Source organism: Oryctolagus cuniculus, chromosome 9 (genome assembly GCF_964237555.1).
Source record: "Oryctolagus cuniculus chromosome 9, mOryCun1.1, whole genome shotgun sequence".
Lineage (NCBI taxonomy): Eukaryota > Metazoa > Chordata > Mammalia > Lagomorpha > Leporidae > Oryctolagus > Oryctolagus cuniculus.
Genome location: NC_091440.1, coordinates 125,950,783 through 125,978,024, shown reverse-complemented (window position 1 = coordinate 125,978,024; position 27,242 = coordinate 125,950,783). Strand labels below are relative to the sequence as shown.

The 27,242-nt window shown below is 42.1% G+C and overlaps 3 long non-coding RNA genes across 3 annotated transcripts in view; 2 read left to right on the top strand and 1 right to left on the bottom strand.

Annotated features, from left to right (window-relative positions):
* Positions 1–11,903: 11,903 nt before the first annotated feature.
* Positions 11,904–18,918, top strand: LOC127492076 (uncharacterized). The gene is made up of 3 exons (XR_007921068.2): positions 11,904–14,461; positions 15,812–15,890; positions 16,886–18,918. It is a non-coding gene; the product is annotated as an uncharacterized lncRNA (long non-coding RNA).
* Positions 18,919–18,998: 80 nt separating this feature from the next.
* LOC103348957 (uncharacterized) lies at positions 18,999–26,263 on the bottom strand. The gene is made up of 3 exons (XR_007921067.2): positions 26,158–26,263; positions 19,806–19,940; positions 18,999–19,136 (listed from the first exon to the last, which is right to left on the bottom strand). It is a non-coding gene; the product is annotated as an uncharacterized lncRNA (long non-coding RNA).
* Positions 26,264–26,276: 13 nt separating this feature from the next.
* Positions 26,277–27,242, top strand: part of LOC138843895 (uncharacterized) — a 229,928-nt gene continuing 228,962 nt past the window's right edge. The window contains exon 1 of the long non-coding RNA XR_011379047.1: positions 26,277–26,605. This is a non-coding gene — a long non-coding RNA (uncharacterized lncRNA). The remainder of the gene's footprint in view (positions 26,606–27,242) is intronic.

Sequence of the window (27,242 nt, the reverse complement as noted above, 5' to 3'; positions counted from 1 at the left end):
AAGTAGAAAGGAAACAGTAATTTCCACTAATTATCATATTTTGCATTTGTCCTTTGGTTTTCTATTAGAACCTAAGCACCATGTCCCTTTGCCCATCCAACAGTTGGTTCAATCACTGGTTTCTCTCTGCCTCTCACTCCTCCATTTTCACATAAAGATAATTAGAATACACAGAATACAATACAAACTCCTTTTAATAGACTATAAAATCCATCACAATCTGGTCTAGTTTCTTTTTTTATTTCTGAGACAATGCATTTTTATTTTGCATGATAGTCAAAGGCTTAATGCTCCACTAAATAAAGAGTTTAACAAATAAAAGAGTAAAAAGGCCATTGCAAATTGGGAATATAGACAAGGGCTCTAAACAGTAATCAAGTGAAAAGATGTCAATTTTACTCATATGCAGTAAAATTTAAAATAATCACAAATCACTCAAGCCATAGTATTATATCATTCTAAACAATTTGATAAGGATATAAACAAAATTTGACAAAACCATATTTGCAACAAAGCTGCTACACAAAGGCATTTCTTTCCCCCCCTTTTTTTTTTTGACTTTTTAAAAAACTTTAGCTCCTAAATATAAGGGAGAATATATAGTATTTGTGTTTCTGAATCTTATTTCTTATCTGTGGCTTATTTCACACCACACAATGTCTTCTAGTGTGAACATTTTGATGCAAATTATAGAAGTTCATTTTTTTATAGCTGAATAATAAATATTCCACATTTTCTTTATCCATTCATCTGATGATGGGTACCTTGGTTGATTCCATATTTGGCAGCAGTACTGCTGTAAACATGGTGGTGAAGCTGTCTCCTTGATGCAGTGTGTTCAGTGTCATTTGGGTACATATACAGTAGTGGGGTTGCTGGATCTGCAAGTCTATTTGCAGATTTTTAAAAAATCTCCATGCTGGTTTCTCAAGTGGCTGCACTAATTTACATTCCCACCAACAGTGTCTAAGAGTTTCCCTTTTTCCACATCCTCACCAGCATTTGTCACTCTCTGACTTTTGGATAATAGCTATTCTTTTTTTTTTTTTTTTGACAGGCAGAGTTAGTGAGAGAGAGACAGAGGGAAAGGTCTTCCTTTTTCCGTTGGTTCACCCCCCAAATGGCCACCACAGCAGGCTTGCTGTGCTGATCCGAAGCCAGGAGCCACTTCCTCCTGGTCTCCCATGTGGGTGCAGGGCCCAAGCACTTGGGCCATCTTCCACTGCCTTCCCGGGTCACAGCAGAGAGCTGGACTGGAAGCAGAGCAACCGGGACAGAATCCGGCACCCCAACCGGGACTAGAACCCGGGGTGCTGGTGCCGCAGGGGGAGGATTAGCCTAGTGAGCCGCAGTACCAGCCGGATAATAGCTATTCTGATGGGAGTGAGGTGATGTTTCATTGGGTTTCTGATTTGCATTTCCCTGATGGCTGATGATGCCAAGCATTGTTTTGTACTTTTATTGGAGAAAGGATAATCTCTTTCAATAAATGGTGCTGGCAAAACTGGATGTATATATGTAGAAGAATGAAATTAAACCCTACCTCTCACCATATACAAAATTCAACTCAAGATGGATCAAAAATCTGATTAAAAAAAAAATATGTTTATTTGAGAGGCAGAGTTACGGGGGAGGGGGGGAGAGGGAGGGAGGGAGAGAGAGAAAGAGAGAGAAATCTTGCATCCACTCAGTCAGTTCCCAAATGACTGCAACAGTGAGAGCTGGGCCAATCTGAAGCCAGGAGCCCAAGTACTTGGTCCGTCTTCCACTGCTTGCCAAGCACTTTCACTATTCTCTGCTGCTTTCGCAGGCTACCAGGAGAGAGCTGGATTGGAAGTGGAGAAGCTGAGACACGAACAGCACCACAGGCAGAGGCTTAACCTACTATGCCCCTTAAAAACCTAAATTTAAGACCTGAGACTATGAAATTGTTGAAAAAAAAAAAAGGTAGGGGAAACACTTAAAGAAATTGTTTACGTGTTGACTTCTTGGATAAGCACCTCCCCCACCCGAAGCACAGGAAACAATAGCAAATTTAGACAAATGAGATTATATCAAACTCAAGAACATTTGCATTTCAAAGGAAACAATCAATAAAGTGAAGAGATACCAAAAAGAATGGTAAAAATATCCAGACTATATCAGCAACTCAAAAAAAAAATCATCCTCAACAATAAAACAACCAATCCAGGTAAAAAATCAGCAAAGGACCTCAATAGACAGTTCTATCTTTTTTTTTTAAAGTTTTTTTGTCTATTTGAGTGGTAGAGTTAACAGTGAGAGGGAGAGACAAACAGAAAGGTCTTCCATCCGCTGGTTCACTCCCCAATGGCTGCAATGGCTGGAGTTGCGCCAATCCGAAGCCAGGAGCTAGCAGCTTCTTCTGGGTCTTCCATGTGGGTGCAGGGGCCCAAGGACTTGGGCCATCCTCTACTACTTTCCCAGGCCATAGCAGAGAGCTGGATGAGAAAAGGAGCAGCCCATAAGGGTTGCTGGCACCACAGCTGGAGGCTTAACCTACTGTGCCACAGCACTGGCCCCAGTAGACAGTTCTTATACTAGCTCTTTCTTTTCCTTCCTTCCTTCCTTCCTTCCTTCCTCCCTTCCTCCCTTCCTCCCTTCCTCCCTTCCTCCCTTCCTCCCTTCCTCCCTTCCTTCCTCCTTCCCTCCTTCCCTTCCTCCCATCTTTCCTTTTATTTTTACCTCTGAGTGCTGGTCCAACATTCCCTGGAATCACTCCAGCCACACTATGCCACCTACCTTTTAAATCAGGCCAGAGGACCTCCTGTTTGTACACTTGCCTTATCCTCTAATGAGAGTGCCTTTTTCCCTTCTCCACATGAGAGATTCCTGTTCATCTTTGAGACGATTACATTGTCACCTTCTGTGGAAGCTGTGTGCCTCCCCTCCTCTGCCCACTTAGTTAACTGCCCGTTGCAATGATCCCTCAGTGGTTTGATGTGGCTCTGCTACAGTACTCATACTGCAGGGAAGACATTCATCTACACTTATGTTTCATCTTCTGCAGAATGTTCTGATCATTGCATCCCAGCATCTGGCAGCGCGCCTCACAGCCGACTCCCAGAGCCTCGTGGAATATGTGAGTGAATAAAGAATGGCAGGATACAAAATAATTAAGGCATAGTGTTCACTCAGGACACTGAGACCTATGTATTCAGGGACAAGAAAGAAGGTCAGATTATTTTTCTCTCTCTCTCTTTTTTTTTTTTTTTTTGACAGGCAGAGTGGACAGTGAGAGAGAGAGAGAGAGAGAGAAAGAAGATTATTTCTAACAGAGAGGGCAGCTGTCATTACAAGTTGGACTGGACTTCAACCCCAGCCACAATTTCAACTCATTCACCCTGCTTTGCATGTGCAGAACAGGGTAGACTAACATTCCACACAGGAGTGTTGCGGAAATCAATTCACATTAGCAACTGCTTCAAAGTCAAAAGGTAATAAATGATCTTCATTATATAAAATAATGTTGACTTCTAGTATTTCTTTTTATTCTGAAGTAGAAAAGTATCCCTTTCTACATAGAAAATACATGATAGGAAAGTAAATAGAATTGTTTCCACCTACAATGCTTTTAAGTTATATCCCTGTAGCCATTGGCCTGGGATATAAAGGTGAAAAGAAAACTTAGTTTTATGCACACGCACGCTCATACACAGTACGCTCTCTTATGGAAACCAGGCAGTGACAAGTTACTTGGATGGCTGAATCAAATCTGGTCTACCAAGCAGAATTGTGCACTGTGCTGGAGAGCATTTGGCCTGCTAGGTTTCAAGGTTTGCCTTGGCTTGAATTCACTGTAACAACACCCACCTCTCTCAGTTGCAGTGTTCTAACCAGGTCACCTAGATGCTATGAAACAGATGTTCATTGAAGGGAAAAGGAAATAGGTGGTATCCATTGAAAAGTGATAGCTGTGGCAGAGGGGAAAGTGTATTTTTACCTACAACACAGGCTGGATATTATGGAAAGTTATTGGTAGAGCAGAAATTCCTAGCTCTCCAGGAATCCGTAGCATTTAGTAAGTAGTACAATATACCAAGAGGCAGGGAAGCCTAGTGGTGAAGTACTCTGGCTCTGGAGTCAGCTGCAGCCTTGACTTCCAGCTCTGTGCTTAACTAGTGATGTAAAGTGAAACCAATCATTTACTCTTTTATTTTCAGATTTTTATCTATAAGCTGGGCTTATAGTAATGCCCATTTCATATGGCTTCTGTGATGACTTCATGAATTGATATGTGTAAAGTATTTTAAATAGTGCATGACTGTCTTTATGTGGTGGGACACCAGTGTTCTCTTGGGCTAGCAACAGATTTAACTTAGAGTTCTAACAAGGGAAGAACAATGATCAGGTGTTCATCAGTGGACTAGAAAACCCAGTCAGTGCTCAGTGCTAAGACTTGGACTACAGAAGCCAGAGAAGCAGACAGGAACCCAACAAAGTACAGAGCCCCAAACCATCCTTTGACATTTGTGTAACTGCACTTTACACAGAGTGTCCACAGCTTGTGACCTCTTTTCAACTCCTTCTCTGGGTCTGAACACACATCCTGTTCAGAAGCTATTACTTGCTGATACTTGGTTTCAAATTCCTCTCCTGAATCTTCTCTGTACTTTGATGACTTTCCCATGCATTCACTCAGTGCCCTTCCTTGTAGAGAATCTGTGCTAGTCAGTTTTCTTACCTGATTTTTTCATCCGTTTTGTGATTCAGAGTGTAACAGCACCTTGCATTATCTGCTAAACAAAGTCACTGATCGGCAGGAGTAGCAATGAGCAATTTTGATCCAGAGATTTCTCTATTTACAATTTTTTTATGAAAATTCACTATTGTGAACAAAACAACACACTAGAACATCACTTTTTCAATCTTTTTCTGGCACGATCAGATGGAAATATAGGCTGTGACCTATGTCTGCCCTCGTATCCAACATGTTGCTTTTTATCAGTGCATATTCTTTTGGGTTTTATGAACAATACTAACACCACCATTTCCAGTAATTGTGAAATCAATAGGAATTTCAAAGTATTAGTTTGATATAAAAATGAGAGATCTTGTCTGTTTCTGATTAAGGTGGAGTAACGGGTGCCACGGTGATCCTTCTCTTGTAAATGTCTACAGAATGGACACCTCACCATTCAAAATGGCCCTGGAGCCAGCCTTGGCCAAGAGGCCGCGCAAGAGAGTGGCAGTGAAGGAAAAGAATCTCAGAAGGGAAGACCAGTGCTTGCCCAGCCTCGTTCCTATGGCAGAGGAGGCAGAACTTAGAGTCCAGGGAATATGGTGGCATCTGAAGGGTAAGGCACCAAAAAGGAACACTCCAGTAACATGGATTCCCAGTAGGTCTTTGACTGAGAGGAGCTGAGTGTGACAACCACAGGGTGAACACTTGATATTTTGTTCTCTTCCACGCTACTATTTCACTAATTTCTTTGAAAGCCTAAAAAGTGGTTTATCTGGAATATACCAAGTAATTGCTTTGAAGTCTATTAATCTAGCTATTACTTGTAACAGTTTTTGTCATGCTCTCATTTTGTTGAGTGGCACCTAGGTCCCACGGTGACTCCTTTCTGTTCATTGCTGATTTTTCAATACTCAATGACCTGTCTAGATCTGCTCCTTGCTTGAGAAAAAAGCAGAGAGGCAGAGAAGGATTCTGATCAGTGAACAGTCTGTCACGTCAGAAGACATTCTCAGCAAATTCGCTGTGTCTTTCTCTGGGGAGTGTCTCTGTTCATCTTTTTAGAATTCCCTCCACATCCTCCTCAAACAAGCTTTGAAGTGAGCAGATCACTGAGCAGGTGACCAGAACGGCTCTCCCTAAGCCCAGCTGTTCCACGCTCTTCTCTTTCTCTGTGTGTTTGTTTTCACCCTGGCAGCACATACACAAATAGCTGATCATAACTTTCCTCTCTCTTCCACCTGGTTTAGGATTAAGAGTTTAATCATGAAAAACAAAGAGATGTGACTCTGTCATTCACACTCTTCTTGTCTGCAACTCTGTTTTTTGGAGTCCAGTGTCCTGGTAGTGTTTTAAAAATTTAAACTGTCCATTCTAAGTCCTGGCTTAGTTTAAGGAAACAAGGTCAATATACAAATCCAATATTAGCAAAAAAAAAAAAAAAAAAAACAAAACCCTGGAATTGAAATTATTGAAATTATAAAAGTGATTATAATTTATAATATTAAAATGGAAAATTACAAATATACACAAGGAAATTAATATATGCAACTTTATACAAAATAGAAGACGCTGGCAAAATTTGTGGAGTTTTTTTTTATTTATTTATATTTATTTATTTATTTTTTTTGACAGGCAGAGTGGACAGTGAGAGAGAGCCAGAGAGAAAGGTCCTCCCTTGCCGCTGGTTCACCCTCCAATGGCCGCCACGGCTGGTGCGCTGCGGCCATCGCACCGCGCTGATCCGACGCCAGGAGCCAGGTGCTTCTCCTGGTCTCCCATGGGGTGCAGGGCCCAAGCACTTGGGCCATCCTCCACTGCACTCCCGGGCCACAGCAGAGAGCTGGCCTGGAAGAGGGGCAACCGGGACAGAATCCGGCGCCCCGAGTTTTTTTAAAGTATAACACAATGAAAGAATTAAAGAAAAAGATACAGACGTCTTCAAAATTCTAAACATTTGTGCTAAGAGAAAGCTGAACGATAAAATGTGTGCTTTTTATTTGAACAAAGGAATTGTGTGTGGAATTTATACAGAACTTTCACATCATTAATAGTAATAGTAGCAACAGAATATGATGGGAGTAGATAGTAGTTAGTAGAGAAACAATAATTGTTTTATATATGTATACATATATGTGTGTGTATTTATATATATGAAGCACACATATGATGCCTGTGGGTATGGGGGAGAGAGGCAAACTTACATGAGTGTTATTATGTGTGTTGCAGTTATAACCATTTTAATATTATGACACAGTCCTCTTCATGAGCCTTTGAAAGGAGACTACACGAAAAAGAGTGAATTCTGTTGAGTCTCTCAAAAAAATTTTTTTTGACAGGCAGAGTTATACAGTGAGAGATAGAGACAGAGAGAAAGGTCTTCCTTCCATTGGTTCACTCCCTAGATGGCCGCTACAGCCTGCACGCTGCACCGATCCGAAGCCAGGAGCCAGGTGCTTCCTCCTGGTCTCCCATGTGGGTGCAGGGCCCAAGCACTTGGGCCATCCTCCACTGCCTTCCAGGGCAGAGAGCTGGACTGGAAGAGGAGCAACTGGGACAGAATCCGGCATCCCGACCAAGACTAGAACCTGGTGTGCTGGCGCCACAGGCGGAGGATTAGTCTAGTGAGCCGCAGCGCCGGCCAAGTCTCTCAAAATTTAAAACTTAAATTACTAGGTTATTTAAGTGTGATGTTGAAAACTTAATGGTCCTTGAGAAAGCTTAGAGTGAAAAATTTTACTATTTACTATATATTATGTCTTTGTCAAAAGAGGGGAAAAAAGAAAGACTTAATGAGTCTTAAAAATAGCTTTTCCTGGTTCCAGTGCTGTGGCTTAGTGGGTAAAGCAGCCGCATGCAGTGCCGGCATCCCACATGGGCGCTGTTCAAGTCCGAGCTGCTCTACTTCCCATCCAGCTCTCTTCTAAGGCCTGGGAAAGCTGTACAAGATGACCCAAGTGCTTGGACCAGTGCACCTGCATGGGAGACCCAGAGGAAGCCCCTGGCTTCTGGCTTCAGATCGGCATAGCTCCGGCCATTGTGGCCAGCTGCAGCGTGAACCAGCAGGTAGAAGACCTCTGTCCTTCTGTCTCTGTCTCTCTCTCTGCCTCTCCTTCTCTCTCTGTGTAACTCCGACTTTCAAATAAATAAATATAACTTTAAAAAAAAAACTTTTCCCCCATAAAAAACAAAGTACTACTGCCATCAAATACACACAATTTAGTAATTGGTAAACTTTGTTAGGAATGTTAACAAAATATATATGATTATTTTGGAAATAGGTGAGCCAATGGGAAAAGGTCATCCTTAGAAGTAGAAAACATTCTAAAAATGTAGTAGTCATTTTTGATGATTTTTTTGGTATGTGAAGTACTTTGTACAGGTTACATCAATGGCTTTGCATTAGCATTATCTTTAACATGTTATTCAGAATTAATTGTTTGGTGGTTAAACTCTCTGCCAGTAATTTGCATGCTACTGAAAATAATACAGACAACCCACAGAAAATGAATTGACTATTATGTTTCATGATTAAACCTGAGAGAGAGCTGTTGAGATGGAAAGCATGGGGTGGTTTGAGAGAAATCAAACAAAAAGGTTGTCCCCAGGGAGATGAATTCCAATCAGTTCATAGTACATTTGGCCATTCTGGTTTAAGCAGTTAGTTATTCAATAAGGGACTGGTTATGAAGAATCATCTGCCTAGGGCTGGCTTTGTAAGCAAGATGGACAAGGAGCTAACAGTGGTCATTACGGTTAACGAGCATAGGATAAAGTAATAGTGTTTAAATCAAACTTAAGTAACCCAAATTAAGATTTCCTATTTCAGTCAATTAACAAATTTGTTGTTCTTGGGAATCAGAAGACAACTAAATAGGTGCAGCCAGGAAGATGTGTATGGAAGCAGGGAATCTGGACACGGGGAAACAATATAGCATCATAGTTAACAAGAACCCAGGCTCTGGAGTCAAATGCAGAAACTCAGATCCTCAAGTTATTACTTACTGGATGTGATGTAAGACTGGGTAAGGTTTTTGAGTGTATGAGTGTGTGTGTATAAACATTTTATTCCAATTATATTTTCCTCTCTTTCTCAATTATTGAGGAATTTTTTTGGTAACAGCCCATATGACAGACTAGTTGACAGACTAGTTACCCAGAATGATTAAATATCAATATTGAGAAGCATCTGATATTTCAGACAGGAAGTTTTCGAAATATCTAACTTATATGATGTTTACCAGCTTTTGTATTTCTAAACACTAATTTCTTTTCATCTATTCTTCATTTTGTATTAATGGATTATAAATGTACATATTTATGGCATATAAAGTGATAGGATTTTTTAATAAAATGTTCCAAGGTGGGAACATTTGACATCCACCTTCCCAGAAGCATTGAAATGTGTATTATTCTAGTACTAGCCATACGTGCAACTGATCTAAAAAAAAAGACCAAACTCACTCCTCTTACATAACTGATGATCTGTGTCCTTTCATATCATGTCCCCATTCTCTTACTACCCAGCCCCTCATATCTTTAATTTTGCTATCAGCTTATGTGAGTTCAGATGTTTTAAATTCCACATATATGTGAGAATACTTGGTATTTGTCTTTGTGTGTGTGGCTTACTTCACCTAGATAACGGGGACTAGAGCCCGGAGTGCTGGCGCCGCAAGGCGTAGGATTAGCCTAGTGAGCCGTGGCGGTGGCTCCAAGTTCAGATACATTTGTAAAATGTGACCATTTCCATGGAACTCTCAGGGTCCTGTGAATGTAACCATGTCAGATCAGCCTATTTTTCCTTGTCATCTGAAGAAAAATGGGTACCGTTTAAAGATTATTTAGGACTGGCCGGCACCGCAGCTCAACAGGCTAATCCTCCACCTAGCGGCGCTGGAACACCAGGTTCTAGTCCTGGTCGGGGCACCAGATTCTTTCCTGGTTGCCCCTCTTCCAGGCCAGCTCTCTGCTGTGGCCCAGGAAGGCAGTGGAGGATGGCCCAAGTGCTTGGGCCCTGCACCCCATAGGAGACCAGGAGAAGCACCTGGCTCCTGCCTTCGGATCAGCGCGGTGCGCAGGCCGCAGCGCGCCAGCTGTGGCGGCCATTGGAGGGTGAACCAACGGCAAAAAGGAAGACCTTTCTCTCTCTCTCACTATCCACTCTGCCTGTCCAAAAAAAAAAAAAAAAAAAAAAAGATTATTTAGGACTAAGAAGCAAAAAGAAGTCATAAGAAGCCAAATCAAGACTCTAAGACAAACATGTAATGATGGCCCATTAGAACTCTAATAAATTTACCCTTGTCAGATGAGAAGAATGAGCAAAAGCATTTTCATAGTGAAGGAATTACTGGTCAAACTTTCCCAGATGTATTTCTGCTGAGGATTAGGCTAACTTTGTTAACATATTCTCCCAATAAGCAGATGTCACCATTTTTTTCTTTTTTGGTGCCAAAAATCAATTAAGAAGTGATTGTAGCAGCCCTCAAAACTACTACTGTGACCTTGTCTCTTGACCAGTCTGCTTTTGTTTTGACTGGATCACTTCCATTTCTTGGTAGCCATTGCTTTGATTGTGCTTTGTCTTCAGGATCACACTGGTAAAACCATGTTTTACTTCTGTTATAATCCTTCAAAGAATGCTTCAGGCTCCTATTCCAGTGGTTGAAAATTTCCATTGAAAGCTCTGCTCTTGTTTTCAGTTGACCTGGTTAAGATACTTTGGCATTTCTGCTCTTAATTGTTGGTTCTCTTCAATTATGCAAGAAGATTAATTTTTCCTTGTAAATTGATATAGCTATTAATAAGATCACCTCCTATAATTAGGCTTCAATGATTTCATCATTCTTCTACCTAAGCTTCACCATAAATTAGATGATTGTTCTTGCTTTTAGTAGAATTCATGTTGCTCTAATGGGGGCTCGTTCCAAACTGATGTCTTCTCATTGCTAATGCTTCAAATTACATGCTGTTCAGACATGTTAAAACAAATATGTGTGAGTTTATTTTGGTGCAAAAACATTTCTGAAATTCATACCTTTTTTCATAATACCCACTTTTCATGAACTTTCTGATGACCCAGTTTAATACAGCATATTGTCTTTAATGCCATTCATTCATTGATGAACACCAGGTTGATTCCTTATGTTGGTTATGGTGAATATTTCTGAATGCACAAAAATCTCAATGTACTAATTTTTAAATCTTTGGGAGTAAACACCTAGAAGTGGAAGTTAATAATAAGTACATGGTGGCCGGTGCCGCGGCTCACTTGGCTAATCCTCCGCCTGCGGCGCTGGCACCCTGGGTTCTAGTCTCAGTTGGGGCGCTGGGTTCTGTCCCAGTTGCTCCTTTTCCAGTCCAGCTCTCTGCTGTGGCCCCGGAAGGCAGTGGAGGTTGGCCCAAGTGCTTGGGCCCTGCACCCACATGGGAGACCAGGAGGAAGCACCTGGCTCCTAGTTTTCAATCAGTGCAGTGCACCGGCTGTAGCGGCCATTTGGGGGGTGAACCAATGGAAAAACGAAGACCTTTCTCTCTGTCTCTCTCTCTCTCTCACTGTCTAACTCTGCCTGTCCAAAAAAAAAAAAAAAAAATAATAAGTACATGCTAATTCTATTTTTAGCTTTTTTTTTTTCAAGAAACATCCATGTAGTTTTCCATAACAGTTACACAAATGTATATTCTCACCAACAGTATACAAGTGTTACTTTTCTCCATATCATTACCAATACTTGTTATCTTTCATCATTTTTATAACGATCATTCTGAGTGATGTGGTTTTTCATTGTGCTTTTAATATGCATCTCCCTAATGTTTAGTGATGTTGAACATTTTTCTGTGTACATGTTAGCTATTAATATATCTTATCTTGAAAATGTCTGCTCAACTTCTTAAGCAGATTACTTGTTTTCTTTCTGTAAAACTGTTTAAGTCTCATATATTTTTTTTAACTTTTATTTAATGAATATAAATTTCCAAAGTACGGCTTATGGACTACAATGGCTTCCCCCCCATAACGTCCCTCCCACCCGCAACCCTCCCCTTTCCCATTCCCTCTCCCCTTCCATTCACATGAGGATTCATTTTCAATTCTCTTCATATACAGAAGATCAGTTTAGCATACATTAAGTAAAGATTTCAATAGTTTGTCTCATATATTTTTGATACTAATATCTTATCAGAGGTATGGCTTGAAGACATTTCCACCAGTCTGTAGACTGACTATCTTTTCACCTTGTTAATTAAGTACTTTTTGTGCAAGAGCTTTTCAAACTTTATTTAAAATTTTTAGAATTTTATTTGAGAGGTGGGAAGTATGGGGTAGGGTGAGCTCTTATCCATTGGTTCACTCCCCAAATACCTGTAATGGCTAGGGACTAAAGCTGAGAGCCGGGAACTCAATAAAGGTCTCTCACATGGGTGGCAGAAACCCAACTACTTGCAGCATCCTTGCTGCTTCCTAGGTTCCATTTTAGCAGGAAACTAGAATTAGGAGCTGGATTCAAGTATCCAACCCAGGAACCTCAATGTGAGATGTGGGCATGTTAATCAGCAACTTAACTGCTAGGAAAAATGTTCACCTTAAAATCTTCATACCTTGTTGTAACTGTATTTACCTACTTTTATTTTTGTTGCCTGTACTTTCCACCATAAAATCTAAAAAACCCTGCCCAGAGCAATGTTGGGTAGATTTCCTGTGTTCTCTTCTAGTAGTTTCATAATTTCAAATTCTCAATTTAATTCTTAATCTATTTTATGTTGATTTTCTAATATGGTGTGAGGTAAGGATCCAATTTCATTCTTTTACATACGAATGGTCAGTTTGCCCAGCATTATTTCTGGGAGAGACTTTTTTTTTTCCCATTGCATGGTCTTGATTGCTTTGTCAAAAAGCAGTTAACCATAGGTTTATGGGTTAATTTCTGGGCTCTATATTCTGTTCCATTGGTCTGTGTATGTTCACATCAGCATCATACTCTTTCAATCATTATTACTTTGTAATATGATTTTGAAATGAGGTAACATGATTTCTTTTTACTCACAATTGCCTTGACTGTTTGAGGTTTTATTGTTAATCCCATAAGTACCTCATTTTGTTCAACATTGAAACCATTACCTGTCTCATGCTATGGCAAATATTAAATAAGATAATCTATGTTAAGCCAATATAATAATGCTTGCACATAGTAAGTACTCTATGTTTGTTTATATCAGTGTTACTTTGCTTCTCCAGACAGAATGACTGCTTTAGGTTGAAGATCATCTAAACCACAGTTTGGTGAAACATTAACTTTAGTGTATACACACACAAAGGCAAGCCAGGAAGAGGTGACAGTTACACCAGTACAGTTGTGAGACCTTAGTAAACACTGATAAAAGAAACACAGCAGCATGTTTCAGTTTTAACAAGTTTATTTGAGCATTTGGCAATTCATGAATTGGGATAGCATTCTGTTGGAATGAGCAGGATGGTTAATTTTAATAATCTGATTGAAGACGCAAGACAAAGAAGACAATTTTAATGGGTTAGAGTGGAAAGTTCCTAGTTATGGATTAGTTGGTGGTTTCTGATTGGTACAGTTTCTAGTTTCAGTTTATTGTGTACATCAGACTTTGATTTGTTCATGTAGGAATTTAACATGCCACAGTGACCAGAGTCTAGTGGCCTCCCCATCAGAATTTTGTTTTGAACAAGGACTTGTCAATAGAAACAGACTGAAAGGGACCAGTTAAAAAAGCACTATTGCCAAGGAATGTGTTAGGACTTTGTCAATGAGCCAGAATTACTTGAGTGGTAAGAGTTAGGAAGACAAAACTTATGAGTGTTGTTAAAACGTGCAACAATTCCAGTGACTCATGCTGCACTTATTGCACCGGGGAGTTTAGGGTGTGATGCTCATTCAGGCTCTCATACATACCAGGCTGTCCACTCACAAGAGATGGGGTCTTTATGGACATAACCTGGCTACTCCTTCTTGCTGAGTTGCACAAAGCATGCAAATGGGCTTCAATTTACCTCAGATGGCTTATTCCACACTTTCTCTAACCTCCATGCATCCTCAAACTCTTCAGCATGATCTTATGTTAAGTCTGCTGTCAATTTGAAGACACTAAATATTTTTCAAACAAGCTCTTTAGTCACATCTTCTTCATTCTCAGCTTAGATGTGAGTGCTCTAGAGAAGGACTTTAAGGTTCTGCTCATTAAATTTTAGCTTGCTGAACGTAGCCCATTAGTTCTGTCATTGCGATTACTTTCTATCATTCAACAAATCTGTCATCTACTCTGGTTTGTAGTCCTTGGTATATTTGATAAGCATGTATTCTATGGTATTATCTAAGCTGTTAATAAAAATATTGAAACTGGTAAGATCAAGGACAGAACCCTAATCCAAGATTTTTCAGGTAATTCAGGGAAAAACATTTAAACTTAAATATGAAAATGTGGCTTTGATATTTCATATTCACCAGAATTATTCAAATCCAACGAAGCTATAACTTTAGACCTATACTTCCTTTGAATCATTAACCTGTATTTTTAAATGACAGAAGTTTTATTAAATCTTTCTATTTTTCTCAAAGCTCCAGTTGAGATATTTTTAGTTAAAATGACAATAACAGGGCTTAATGATGAAATATGTTAAGAAGGGCCAGCTTATCTCAGCAGGTCAAGTCGCTACTTTCAACTCTGGCATCCCATACTGAAGCACTGGTTTGAGTCCCACCGCGCCACTTCTGATCCAGCTTCCTGCTAATGTACCTGGTAAGGCAACAGATGATAGCTCAAATACTTTGGCCCCTGATATCCCTGTGGGAGACCTAGATGGAGCTCCAGGCTCCTGGCTTTAGTCTGGCACAGCCTAGGCTGTTGTGGCTATTTGGGAAGTGATCCAGAAGATGGAATTTCTCTTTGTTTCTCCCTGTCTCTTTGTCATTCTGCATTTCCAATAAATTTTTTAAAAAGGCTTTTAAAAAAATTCTGGCAATGATACCTACTTTGGAACTCCTAGAGTTATGTGCTACATATTAGCATCATAGAGACCTATGACATTTGTTCATGAGATACCACTTAATAATCCATGAAATTGTAAGAGGAGAGCTTAAAGTCTTGCAAAATAAGGTCTGAAAGCACATCATGGTGTCAGAACACTTTCATTTATAGGAACCTAAGTCATATGGGAAATGAAAGGTTCAAGCTTCTGTGATAAGCCTTACTCTGGTTCCACTCCACTGAGCTTGATCAGAATCTCCAGCAATCCAGTGGTTTTTTCCTCATTCCTATCCGAGTACCACAAGAAGCATGATTCTGGAAAAGACAGTAGAGAAACTATAGTTGGATCTGGCCTAAACTGATGTTTAAGGAATGAAACAAAAGAACAATGTTCTTATTTCCTGCTTTTCCTCTCACTCTCAAATTCCTTCTCCTATTAGATAAGAAAAATGAACTATGTTTTGTTTGTTGGCTTGTGAGTGGAGTAGCCAGAGGAGTAGCCATCAGGGAGAGGCATAGTAGGGACAGAGAAAAGAGACTGGTCCTGTGTACCTAAGCCTAGAATGACAACTATGTCTTTCCTCGCCTCTCCCTGTTTGTGCTGGGACTAGGGGATCATGAGAATGTCAAGCCATGATTTCAGTTCCCTGATTACCCAGGGGTTATGTCATCTGCCCCTGCCTCCTGCCCGAGAGCTGACCCTGCCTTAGCAAGACCACCCTCGTTCCAGCCCCAAATCAAATCATCCTCTTTGCTCATCCATGACTTCTCCCACACACTAAATCAGCCAAATGTGTTTAATTACCAGAGATGATTTTGTAATCCAAATGGCTACCACCCTACAGGGACTCCCGCTGAGATCACAATGTTCACTCCTCTCAGAAGTGTGTCCTGATTTTAACCCATGTTGTGTCAGAAGGGAGACGTTCAAGGTTTTCCCATTAGCTCACATTTTATATCTTACGTTGCTGATGGGATGCTTTTGGCAATCGCAGAAATCATGTTTCCAGACTCTGCTAAACAATAACTTTTTTAAAAAGACTCCCTATCACTTCACCTTTTTTGCCTCTCTGTTTTCCTTCTGTTTTTTTTTTTTTTTTTTTTTTTTTTTTTTTTTTGCAGATGTTGGTGTTGGGTAAATATCCCTTTCATGGAGGTGCTTATCCGTCAGGTCCCATCAAGAGTGCAAAACCCTGACAAGGTAATGAATTCAGGATTGTGTCTGGCAGTAAGTATGCTCCAGTCCCATGCAGCACATCTGGCAGCAGGTTAACATAAAACACAACAATGGAGTCAGAATGCAACACTCAGAAACCTGAGGGTAAAAAGGAATTAAACAAATGTCCTCACTGTAAATGTCTGAGAACCCAGACCAAGTGTTGACAGAAGAGGAAAGAGGAACAGAAAGCAGCAACTTCAAAACAGTCAAAATAAGGCATATAATTTAAAAAATATTTTAAATATAGCAATAAGAGGTTTTCAGATTGAAATTCGTCCAAAAAAAAAAAAAAGTGTTTTGAGACTCTTGCCTTGCAAGTGTTCTGATGAAGGCAGAGGTAAGGAAGTGCCCACAGCAAAGCATGGTCCTGGTACGTCCAAGGTGGCCTCACACTGCTGCACCTCTAGAGTGTCTCTGTCTCTGCATGCCAAGGCCTGATCATGAAAGAAATGCAGGGTTGCTAGTTGTATCATTTCAATTAGGTTTGGAAAATATCCTAATGAATTTTAAAATGAAAAGTCAAATTGAGAACAATATCCTTAGTCATACTGTCTGCTCATTTAACATGGGTTAAAAACATGGGGGGAGGTAGGAGAAATAATATCTTGTTTGTGCAGAAGAATTTGGTACACACAAAAGCAAAGGATAACCTTATGGAGAAGAAACTAAAGATTGCTTTGTTGGGCCAGCGTTACGGCACAGTGGGTTCAGCTGCCCCTTGAGGTGCTGGGTGCTTTTTAGGAAAAACACAGATTCTTTCTACCCATTTGAACATCTTCAGAGAATAGCATCTTGTTCACTTCATAAGAAGAAAAGGAATTGCTTTCTCTGTTGACTGTGCAGGCCTCAGATCCAGCAATCACACACAAAGATGCAACTGGTCAAACTTGAGAACCATTTTATTCTCCGTACTGTTATGTAATAGTAGAAGGCATGTTAGCTGAAGTTATTAACAGTAGCTTTTTATTTGCCAACAGCAAAGCAACTACATTAAAAAATGGCGAGAGGTCCTTCAGTGGTGCAGCGGACCTGGAGGAGTCCATGTGTTCCTTGGATGCCTTCTCAGCTGCTAGTTGTACCTCCTCCTCACCCAATGTGAAAGACAGAGCCTGGTTAGTAAATAAACATTTGCTTAATGACCAAATAACAGGGTGGAAAGCAGACATTAAAAAAAAGCACACACCTTCCTTGAAGACATGAGTTAAGGAAATCAAAGGCAAAATCTCCAGAGGAAGAAAATTTGGCTATCTGGTTAAGTGCTCCAGAGGTCTTATGACATTGTCTACTGAAAGGACAATCCCCAGGAGCCACCATGCACTCATGCTAATGAGTCACCAGTACAAAGGCCAAGACTCTGAAGACCACAGTGGACAGGGTTCGTGGTGAACACAGGTTACAAAGGGACGCCCACATCTGAGCACAGGCACTGAATTGAGAAGGCAGAGAAGGTGGACCTGCTAGCAGTCTTTGAATAAAGGAGCAAGGGCTCGGCATGGAGAAACTGACCTCAAGGGCAGAAGGCGACTCATTTGGAAACACTCTTCCAAGCACAATAATACAGCTGGTGAGACTGAAGGAGGCTTTGGAGAACAGCAAAACTTTTGCTGCTGTCTTCTTCCAAAGCCTTGTAAACTCTGACCCTAGTGTTGGACCAGTGCATGGGCAGGGGTCCTTTAACAGGCAGGACTGTATGAGTTTGAGTTTCAGATAATGCTCTTGAGGAACAACTGTAATAAAATCCCTCTACCAAAGGGATGATAGTATAACACTGGAAGAAATAATGGTAGAATGATTGTTAATGCACAAGAAGCAGCAAGGGCTTGAAGCCACAACTGCCCACACCAAGAGGCCATTATTCCACTCCAGTCCTCCTGTGGGTTCCCACCGTTCTCCAAATAAAGTTGGAACTCTTTGCCATGATAAACAAAATCCTAAGCAGTGACCCTTTCCTTCCTCACCAATGCTGTCTTCCTGTTCCCATTACTACTCTTTGTGCTCCAGCCACCAGGATCATCTTGCTTTTTCCCAGGCACAGCAAACTTAGTCCAGCCTGTGGCCTTTGCACTGGCTCTTGTTGCTCCTCACTGGATCTTCCCTGCCTTCCCCTTTCCTTTCATGTGGGTTTCTGCTTAAATATAACTTCCTTAAAGAGATGTTTCCTGTTCCTCATCATGCTAAATAATTTCCTACTCCTAGCCCCACCCTTGGAATCCTCTATTGTGTCATTTTCATTCAGCATATTCATCTCTACCTCATTGTGTGTCTGCTTACTTACTGTTTGCTACCTAAAGCAATACCCATGAGGAGTTTTGTGGTTTTTTTTTTTAATGCTAAATACCCAGCCCCAGAACTATTATGCATTGGTTATAGTGATTTCTCAGTAAATATTTGTTGAATCCATGATTGAATACAATCCAGAAAGAGACAATGGGCAGATTAAGCTCTAAACCACAGAGCTAATGTCAGCTGCCAAAGAGAATGATATGAAACACGAGTGGGAGCGAAAGGGGACAGCATGAGTGGAGGGAGGTCTGGGTATCCCCACAGCCTGGGCCAGAAACATAAGAGCTGCCCAGGGGAAAAGAAATGAAAGCTGTGGGAGTGGAAATCCTTGTGACTCATTTCAAGAATGAAAAAGAGAACCCACCATCTGGTGATCATGAGAACAACTTTAGGAAAAGCAACCCTGCTTAGGGAGTTCCGGGCCCTGGGAGGGAGAATTCAGTTGTGTTCAGCCTCCTCTCTTCTGTCTCTTCTGAAGATAGAGGCTGGATCAGGATTAAGCTTACTGGTTAACAATAAATAGCTTTACTATGTGCTGAGATGCCCATTGGCAGGGACACATGATCCTCACAACCAAATCTCCAAATCATAACACTTGTTTTTACTACTACTACTACTACTACTACTACTGTACTGGTGAATGGCAGGGTTCTTGTCTTCGCACAAGAAAGAATTCAGGCATGAGACAGAGTAGTGGAAAGTAAAGTAACAAAGTTTATTAGGGAAAGGACATCCATAAGAACGGATGGGCACCTCTCCAGACAGAACCTGAACGTGCTCAGTCGCTGGGACTCAGGGGAGGAGCGAGGTTACATGGCTGAGTGGAGAGATTACACCTGGGCAGGCACACGGGTGACTCAGCACAGAGGCAGAGGGCTGAGCGCGCAGTCCGGTTGAGGCCGGGGGTTTTTAAGGAGATATGTCTTTGTCTTCATACATCTCCTCCTGAAACAAAGGATTTTATGGATGTAAATATTAAGAAGCTCCTATCTGAGTTTTCCCCTGAAGGTATCAGACAGGAGGAAGCTTAGCTGGCGCCATCCTGAGTTTAGAGGAAGGGTGAGCAAGACACCCTGGAGAATTGGGATCTGGAGCAGGGTATTTGAAATGTAGATACTGGGCTGCATCTGCGAGATTGTGGAAGATTGTCAGGCAGAAGGGACAGGGACCCTCACCTGTCAGGTTACTGGGTAGAAGGGGACAGGGCAGGATGCAAATACTGAGCTGCCCCTGAAATGTTATCAGGATGACTTTGAGATGCAGATGCATATGCTGGACATAGATGTCTTTTCTTTAGGCCTTTGTCACACACACATAAGCTCATATCTGACTTCCTATCTAACACTACTACTACTACCACCACCACCACCACCACCACCACCACCACCACCACCACTGCTTCTAGTATACTTCTGCCACACAGCTCAGCACCATGATTTGAAGGTGCTTGCACTAATGTGATTCTATATCAAGCTGAATGATGGAAAATGCTCTAATAAGGCTCTGAAATCCACAGGTAAAACATCAAACATGATAACTTGATCACTGTAAAATTAATTTTTCTAAGGACTAACAAACCCTTCCAAGTCATATGGAGATATCTGAAAGTCTTACCAGCTTGTGGAGTCACCTTTGGACATCCTCTTCAGTACAGCAGAGGAAGGATGGATCTCCTAGATGCTGTTTATCAAATGATCTTCTTCGGTAAACCTGGGGATCTGGCCCAAACAAGTCTGAAAGTAAAGTCATCTGACACCAGAATTTGAGAAATAAACAACCATGCTCAAATCTCTTTTCTCTATGACACAAAGTGATAATAAAACTAATATAAAAGGGAACTGGGAATGTATATTTCTAACATATATTTTCCAGTAAATGAGAGAATGTTTGCTGAAAAAAAGATTGAATACATAGAGATAGTATCTTATGATCAAATTCTGGTTTTAGAAATAAGCTTTCAACTTTGGAACGTTTACAGGTAAGTTTGTTTATCTAAAGTGGATCATGCCCAGTGAATTTCCCAAAGTTACAACAACACTAACTCATTTAGTACCAGGCATGACTAACTCATATCAGTTTAATAAGTCTTGGCAGTGTTTAAGTGGAAGAGATGGAAGGAGATAGTATCACAGTTTATAAACAGAAAAGGGAACGATAATGTGCATGTATTCATTCACACTTGAGAATGCCAAGTTAAGTTATAGTATTGATCTCCATGATACTTAACTAACAGACCCAAGTCTTGGGTTTTATTCATCAGCACAACTGAGGTAAAGCTTCTGCAAGTACAGGTGTGTGTGGCAGAAGTGTACACATGCCCACATTGTCAGATTCCTGCTCTGCCCATGCAGGTGAGGTGTGCAAGATGGGAAATATTTTGGATCTTCTCGACCTTTGGAGGATACAGGCCCGGGAAAAGACCTCCACCACCAGAACATAAGAGCCCCAGACATGAACTCAAAATAAACATTAGTGTTTTATCCAGAACTGTGGTTTCTACTTTCAGAGGAATACAAATGCCTGGGTTTGTCTCAACTCTTCTGACACCTGCAGCTAGAGCTGCTGATTCCTCATTATAATGGCAGATGTGCTGAAATAGTCTTCTGTAAAATACATGATTTGCAGAAATGAAGAATTCTAAAATTGTGACAGGGAGAATCCAAGATGAGCTTAGAGTGTCTTGTAGCAAATATAAGCAAGGAATTGCTTAACACACACACACACATAAAAAGGAAAGTTTGGTATTGGCCAGTCTATATTCTTTTTTTTTTTTTTTTAATTTGACAGGTAGAGTTACAGACAATGAGAGAGACAGAGAGAAAGGTCTTCCTTCCGTTGGTTCAACCCCCAGATGGCTGCCACGGCCGGTGCGCTGCACCGATCTGAAGCCAGGAGCCAGGTGCTTCTTCCTGGTCTCCCATGTGGGTGCAGGGCCCAAGCACTTAGGCCATCCTCCACTGCCCTCCCGGGCCACAGCAGAGAGCTGGACTGGAAGAGGAGCAATTGGGACTAGAACCGGTGTCCATATGGGATGCTGGTGCCACAGAAAGGGGATTTACCTAGTGTGCCACGGCGCCGGCCCCCAGTCCATATTCTTAATAAGTATCTAGGGTAATCCTGAAGTCATTGACTCTGAACCATATTTTGAAAGTGCTGCCCTACAACCACCACACTAAATTGTTGCCTTTGAATAGGCAGATAAGGGGCATGAGTTATTTTTAAACTAAGACTGGCTACATTATGAGCAGCTTCTAAGGTAACTGAGGTGACATGAGGCATTTGTGATGTTGCTTAGGTTACCAGACTACTGAGTTTTCTTCTAGATAAAGAATATGCTACTGGGATTGGTGCTGTGGCATAGCAGGTAAAGCCGTCGCCTGCAGTGCTGGCATGCCATATGGGTAGCAATTCAAGAACCGACTGCGCCACTTCCGATCCAGCTCTCTGCTGTGGCCTGTGAAAGCAGTCGAAAATGGCCCAAATCCTTGGGCCCCTGCACCCACGTGGGAGACCCAGAAGAAGCTCCTGGCTCCTGGCTTTGAGGCGGCACAGCTCTGGCCTTTGCGGACCTCTGGGGAGTGAACCAGCAGATGGAAGACCTCTCTCTCTTTCTGCCTCTCTGTAACTCTGCCTTTCAAATAAATAAATCTTTTTTTTTTTTTTTAAAAAAAAGAATATCCCACCAAGATGATCATGTAGGCCACAGGGCAAGGCTTTTGTTCCAGTGGCTTCTATAGGATCGTGGCCCAAATCACTCCAACAGCTATAAATGCACCCTGTAAGGCAAAGGCAGGAAGTGAACATGCCCAGGCTTTGTTTCCTTCCTTTGTTGAAATTCCTTTTGTGCTTGTTCTGGTATTCTCCTTTTTCATGACCTATTACTTTATTTTAGAGAAGCATGTCTATTAGAAATCTTTTGATAAAAAAATGAATGAGAATTGACAAACTTCTTAGTTTGAAAATCATTTTTCTTAGTCACCCATTTAATAGTTGAAGCATTAAATATTTTATGTTGAAATTATTTAAAACACTCCATACTGTATTTAAAACTTATTTCTGTATATTTGAGGGGCAGACAGAGAGAGAGCTACCATCTGTTGGTACACTCCCTAAATGCTTACAATAGGTTGTGCTAGGCTGGGGCCATGCTGGGGCCACTGAGAGCCAGGAATTTAATCCAGCTCTCCCATGTAGGTGGGTGGCTTTTACCCAATTACCATCTGCCTTCTAGGCAAGCTGGAGTGTAGATTAGAGCAAGAAGTCAAACTAGGCACTCTGATTTGGGATATAGGCATCTTAATTATCTTAACAGGGCAAATGCTCACTCCCATTCACAATTTTTAATGGATTTCTTCACTATCTTCCATGTATCCATTTTGTTAGACTATAAACCATGCTTAGTTTCTCTTTTTCAAAGACGTAATTCCTGCCCCCCCCCCCACTGTATTTAGGATCTTCTCTTTATCCAAGGTATCCTATGTTTTGTGTTGTTATTATACCTGGGTGTTGGTCTTTTTTGCTCATCTAGCTGGAATCTCATTTTCTTTTGTTCCAAGAAATTTTCTTCCATTATTTCTTTAAAGATTTCCTTTGTATGGGGCTGGCGCCGTGGCTCACTTGGTTAATCCTCCGCCTGTGGCACCGGCATCCCATATGGGCACCGGGTTCTAGTCCCTGTTGCTCCTCTTCCTGTCCAGCTCTCTGCTGTGGCCCGGGAAGGCAGTGAAGGATGGCCCAGGTGCTTGGGCCCTGCACCCACATGGGAGACCAGGAAGAAGCACCTGGCTCCTGGCTTCGGATCCATGCAGCGCCAGCCGTGGCGGCTATTTGGGGGGTGAACCAACTGAAGGAAGACCTTTCACTCTGTCTCTCTCTCTGTCTATAACTCTACCTGTCAAATAAATAATAAAAAATTAAAAAATTAAAGATTTCCTCTGTTTTCTCTGACCTTTTAGGATTAATAGTCATTAGATGTTAGGCCACTTGAATTAATAATGAGGGTTCTTAACATCATATCTCATGTGGCTTATCGGGTTATCTGCTAATAAGGAGTTCACGTATGTTCAGGTTTTAAAATCTTGTTAGATTTTCAGACTTTTTAGAAATTCATGACCTGGGAAATAGTCCAGCAACTCCTACCCATAGTTCAGCTTTTCTTAATGTGCATCTACATTGAATTTTTTAAAAAGATTTATTTATTTATTTGAAAGAGTTATACAGAAAGAGAAGGAGAGGCAGAGAGAGAGGTCTTCCATCCGCTGGTTCACTCCCCAATTGGCCGCAACGGCTGGAGCTGCGCTGATCAGGAGCCAGGTGCTTCTTTTGGGTCTCCCACGTGGGTGCAGGGGCCCAAGGACTTGGGCCATGCTCTACTGCTTCCCCTGGCCATAGCAGAGAGCTGGATCAGAAATGGAGCAGCCGGGACTCAAAACCGGCACCCATATGGGATGCTGGCACTGCAGGCAGTGGCTTTACCCGCTATGCCACAGCACTGGCTCCGAATATTTTTTTTTTTTTTAATTTAAGCTGAAAAACTGATGTTGAGGAGAAAAAGAGAATGCTTGCTTTTGTGATCTCAGTGGAGGGCACTTCCAGAGCAATTTTATTGTCATGGCTTGTCTGGGTGTAATCTCTGTCTCAAATCAGTTTTTTTTTTTTTTTTTTTTTTTTTGACAGGCAGAGTGGACAGTGAGAGAGAGAGACAAAGGTCTTCCTTTGCCGTTGGCTCATCGTCCAATCCGCGGCCAGCGCGCTGTGGCCGGCGCACCGCGCTGATCCGAAGGCAGGAGCCAGGTGCTTCTCCTGGTCTCCTATTGGGTGCAGGGCCCAAGCACTTGGGCCATCCTCCACTGCCTTCCCGGGCCACAGCAGAGAGCTGGCCTGGAAGAGGGGCAACCGAGAAAGAATCCGGTGCCCCAACCGGGACCAGAACCCAGTGTGCCGGCGCCGCGAGGCAGAGGATTAGCCTATTGAGCCGCGGCACCGGCCTGAAATCAGTTTTCTGATAACTAGGTGGTGACTGATTCTGTGTCAAAGCCATGCCTAGAATGATCCTAGTATGTTGCTTAATCCTTTATGTCTATGATTTGGTAACTCTTATCAGGTGCAAGTCATGGTTTGTCAAATAATATCTTCTTGGACTAGGAAGCTGGTTAGAAATTAGACCACAGTGCAATCATCTAAGCAGCAGTTTTAAAGGTGATGGTTCCAAAGCAGAAAAACAGATCTTTACATATTAGACAACTCAGGAGTCAGGGATTTGAAACACATGTGAATAGTGGAATTGGCTTCCCAGCATAATGTTTTATTTCAATTTCTTGATAATTTTTACCTGTAGTATAGACTTCACATTCTTCATCTATTATGTTTAGCCTCGCTTGAATTTGCATTCAAACCTCATTATTTTAGTCTTCTTGGGAAATTGTGGGATATTAAACCATATTAAATGGAATTGGCTTTATTAGCTTACCGAAGGGTTCTTCAAAATGTTCATGGAAAAATTCATTTTATGAAAAAATTTGTTGGGATTTCAATATTTTCTTTTACCTTTTAGTTCCATTTGCAACATAATTTGGAAGTACCCTTGTACATCAAAAGATGCAATTACTAATCTTTTTAAACCTGTCATTCTCAATCACTGCCACACCTAAACCCATTTTTCTTTTTTTTTTTTACATGTTTATTGAAATGCAGAGTTACAAAGAGGCTGTGTGTGTTTGTGTGTGTGTGAGAGAGAGAGAGAGAGGCAGAGAGATCTTCCATCTACTGATTCACTCCACAAATGGCTGCACAGCTGGGCTGCGACTGGGCTAAGATGCAGCCAGGAACCTGGAATTCCATCCAGGTCTCCCACAAGGATGGCAGGGACCCAAGGACTTAGGTCACCTTCAACTGGTTTCCAGGAGCAACATCAGCAGGGAGCTGGATCGGAAGTAGAGCAGCTGGGACAAGAACTGGCAGCCATTTGGGATGCCAGAGACATGGACAGTGGCTGAATCTGCTATGGCAGAAGGTTCACCCCAACCATGTTTTTTCTTGTCTCTTTGGTTCCTTTCTTCCTAAGCATTCACTGCTTTAGTTCTTCTTCAGGCTTAAGTAGCAACAACACTCTCTAAAAGGCCGGAAACATTCATTTTCTGCCACAAAGATAATCAGTAATATCTGCTTTATCATTTATGTTTTCAAGTCATTTCATTATTTTTGTGTTCTTGCAATACAGCTTACTGGGACTAGCATAGGCTTGTCAGTCAAACAGGCTTGGATTCAGTTCATGAATCTGCCACTTGTGGTGGCTTTGAGACCTTGAGTGAGCTAATTAGTGTTTCTGAGCTGAACCCTGTGGTATGAGTGCATATGCTAATATCACACAATTGTTAGGACTATTGTATAATGAAAAGAATCTCATCTTACTAGTGTTACTAGTATAAGTTTGATAAAAATCTATTAATTAGGTTAAGTATTCAGACTTCGGTGTGCACCAAAATTGCTTTTAAAAACATAAATGACCGGCTATCAAGAAAAAAAAAATAACAAGGCATGATAACAAACTCCCTCGCAGTTTTAAGATTTTAATGGAACCATTAATAAAGAAACTGGTTAAGTGTCAAAACTCGTTCGTGGGAGAATCCCCCCAAAGTTCACATACACATCAAGGCTACTGAAATACTGTGCAAACAGAGACCAGGTACAACGGAAGCACTTAATCCTCAGCACTACCGTTCAGATTCCACGCCGGCAAATGGACGCTCAGGAAGAGCACCTTTCAAACGGCATTCGGATTCTCTTCAGCCCAGAAGCATCAACATAAAAATTAAAAATCACCTCAGAGAAACGCCGCCAGGTACAACAAACAATGCAGACACCTGTGGCTCCACACACACCCAGCAACAAGCACTCCGCAAAGTCAGGACCACGCTTCCTCCCACACGCCTGCGAATCCAAAGGCAGCTTCGCGACTCCCTCTCACCTCAGGAAGCCTCGAACCCGCCAGCGAGCCACGCGCCTCTGTTCCGTTCGCTCGCGCACAGGTTCTCGCGGGACCAGCTGAGGCGCCGGGAGGGGCGCGCATGCGTACTCGGCCCCCGAGACCCTGACGCGCACCTCGTGGAGGCCCGCGTCGAGGAGCACCGAGGTGCGTGCGCTGTACCCGCCAGCCGCCGGGACTCTCCGGGTTCTGGACTTCGGGGTGACAGTCGGGGCTTGCCCCTGCGGCCGGGGAGCCCTCGCGCGGGTCACGCGGGTCAGGCGGCTGGCGGTCGCTTCGTGCGGACTGCAGGTGGCGGCGCCGTCGCGGGTTTCTTGGACTTGGTTTTCCCACGTGGGGCCTGAGCCGTTAGGAGGTTCGCGGCGCGTCCTGCGTGGGAGGCCGAAGCTCGGGGCTGCGGTGAGGGGAGTGGCGACGCGGGAAGCTGCAGGTGACTTGGGCCGCGTTGCCCTCTGGCAGCACAGCGTGTACTGTTGAAGGCATCGATGATGGATTGCCTCAGCGGCTCTACCCCGGAGTTAAGTCCCGAGCCTTGGAAGCAGGCCCGGTTACATTCAGTCGCCCCTCGTTTGCGTGGAGTGTTGGTCCCGAACCCCTCTGCGATACCAGAGCCCGAGGGTGCTCATCACCTGCCTGTAAAATGGCGCGCTGCGTGCATGAAAGCTATGCACGTCCTCCCGCGCCCTTTAAATCATTCCTGGGTCACTTACAACACTTAGTGCATTGTAGAAGTCGTTGTCTTGTCTAGGCCGAAACGACACGAAAAACAGTCTGTGTTCAGTACAAATGCAGTGTTTGTTTCTGAATACTTTTTTGTCTAGAGTGGTTGATGTTCCTAATAGAGAACCCAGGACCTACTGCGAGTGTGTTTTGACAGTGAAATATGTCTCTTGGCATTTGTACAGGATATGGTTCGTCGTGTTTACACAGTGGGCATATAACACTTTAAAGGAAATGTGGCATTCAATATTTTGTGTTAATGTTTATAGTCGTTGTAATTTCCTAACGGATCAAAAAAAGTGTAATCTCTGTGGATAAATTTTAGGGAGTGATCAGTTTTATTGGCT